This window comes from Panthera leo, chromosome A2 (genome assembly GCF_018350215.1).
Source record: "Panthera leo isolate Ple1 chromosome A2, P.leo_Ple1_pat1.1, whole genome shotgun sequence".
NCBI classification, from domain to species: Eukaryota; Metazoa; Chordata; class Mammalia; order Carnivora; family Felidae; genus Panthera; species Panthera leo.
The window spans coordinates 122,065,319-122,067,814 of record NC_056680.1 but is presented as its reverse complement, the minus strand read 5'-3'; the positions used below and the strand labels follow the sequence as shown (position 1 = coordinate 122,067,814).

Below are 2,496 nucleotides of genomic sequence, written 5' to 3'. Positions count from 1 at the left end.
TACAGTTAGCTAATAACTGAATAATGCTGCTTGACTCACTCACTGCCTTCATTATTCATGAATGCACATCCTTACTCTTGGGTAAAATCGTGAGGCACCTTGGCAGCGTTTCAGAATTAATCCCAACCTTTGTGACAGACCAAGGTGTTGAGATACTCTGTTAGTTGGTCAGGGAAGAGGGCAAGAGGGTGCATTTTGCTGTTGTAACAGCCACAGTCATGCCCCACCTAAGCAGCTAACAGCATCAAGAATGTTAGAGAGGAACCTGCAGAATGTCTGATGGGAGGTTGAGTTTCTCACTTCAAAGCCTGCTTTCTCAGCTGTCAGGAAAAGTACGAAGGGAATGCTTTTGAAATTAAAATTGAAATGAATCATTGCTCTAATTGTTTTCCATTTATAAGCATAGTTGGGTGAGATCATTTAGGTGGATCACTTTATTCTACATGTGAGAATCTACAGATGATGTGAAAAGTAATACATCTCAGTTGCAAGAGCAAGACCTCGTTAAGACTTACCTGCTAACTCACATCCTCACTGAGACATACAGTTTTGAGAGATAGGAGCTGGTAGGGAAGAATGTGGGTTTTGGCCTCAGGCACCCCTGAGCTTTGATCTAGACACTGCCATTTATTAGTCAAGTGACCTTTTCAATGTCATCTCGTTTGAATCTCACATTTCTCAGCTGCAAAATGGACTTAGTGAAATTTTCTTTGGATGGTTGTTGCAGGGATTAAAAGAGATAATTAATGGCTGTTAAATACCTACCTGGTACTTAACAGATGGAGGTTGCTTCAGAATGGTGCAAGTAACAGAAAATCCAACCCAAAGTGGTCAAAGAATCAAAAAATATTTCACATAAATAGAAGGAGTAGTAGGATTACTTCAGGATTTGTTGGTTCAGATGCTCAGGATTGTCATTAAAAGTCCAGGTTCTTTCCATCTTTCTGCTCTGTCATGCTCAGCAGGATGTGTTAGTAGTCAGAGTAGCTCCCCTCACAGTCATGATATTGCTGCTGAAGTTCCAGGCATCACATTAATAGATGACAAGCTTCAGGGGAACATGAGGTACCTCTTCCAGTATCTTTCTTAAGAGTGAGGAAAACATTTTCTTTTCTTGTCTTTTCTTTTTTCTTTTCTTTTCTCTTTTCTTTCTTTCTTTCTTTCTTTCTTTCTTTCTTTCTTTCTTTCTTTTTTCAAATCTACACCTTTATTTATTTACTTTTCAGTTAGTTTTAGTTTAAATCCTTGAGGGGTACAGCATCACACGGATCCTGTGGCCAGTGGCTTTAGCAGGAAGGTGGCTTCAGAATTTGGCACGAACCATGCCGCTGTTTCCATGAGCATGAGTTACTTTTCCTCAGTTACTCCGATTTTATTTGGTTTGCCACCAGGAATCACTGTGTTGTTCTTTGCTTTGTACACATAAGCACATCTCTTGCCTAAATAGAATTCAGTTTCATCTCGAGTATAAACACCTTCAATTTTAAGGAGAAGTGTGTGTTCCTTCTGCTTCTGGAGACCCCTGCTTATAGCCAGCAGAAATGACTTTGGGCAACAACCTTTCAGACATATTTGTTGTTTCATGAGTCCTGTTCCCAGCAGGCCTCCACAGGTTCCAAGATGGTAAAAAGAGAAAAGCAAGGCCAAGGAAACCATTTCCTTTCCTTTCCTTTCCTTTCCTTTCCTTTCCTTTCCTTTCCTTTCCTTTCCTTTCCTTTCCTTTCCTCTCCTCTCCTCTCCTCTCCTCTCCTCTCCTCTCCTCTCCTCTCCTCTCCTCTCTTCTCTTCTGTTCTTTTTTAAAGTTTATTTATTTTGACAGAGAAAGAGAAAGTGCAAGTAGGGGAGGGCCACAGAGAGAGGGAGAGAGAGAATCCCAAGCAGGTTTTGCACTGTTAGTGCAGAGCCTGACACGGGACTCGGACTCACAAACTGCGAGGTCATGACCTGAGCCAAAATCAAGAGTCAACTGCTTAAGTAACTAAGCCACCCAGATGCCCCAAGGAAACCGTTTTCAAAAGCAACCCCATCCCTTTCCACCCTTCTTTTCCCAGTTGACTATTCTTCCTGTCAACTGGGTTAATTTGAATTATATCACAGGTTTGTGTCTAAATTGTGGGTTGCCGTAATTCACTTTGGGGCCAGTGTAATTGGTTTAGGCCAGTTAGGATCCACTCTTGAGGCAAAGGCTGGTTCAGCCTGCCTAAATCAATAGCCACACTTTTATTACCTGAAAAAAAAAAAAGAAAAAAAAAAGGTCTGGATTCTGTTGAGGAGGAGGAACATATGAATCTGTCAAAACTTTTGCAGATTCAGCAAACAAGGTTACTGAGATAATTCATGAGGCTGGTCATTGGCCTGATTGATTAAAATGTAGATATCTCTTCCTTCTCTTTAAATTGGTCATTTTGTTCATTTTTTATGAACAAATGAAATATAACTCAGCCATCAAAAAGGATGAAATCTTGCCATTTGCAATGATGTGGATACAGCTAGAGT

The 2,496-nt window shown here is 40.7% G+C and overlaps 1 pseudogene; it reads right to left on the bottom strand.

The window, feature by feature from the left end:
• Positions 1-1,237: 1,237 nt before the first annotated feature.
• On the bottom strand, positions 1,238-1,570 carry LOC122209576 (annotated as a pseudogene).
• Positions 1,571-2,496: the final 926 nt, after the last annotated feature.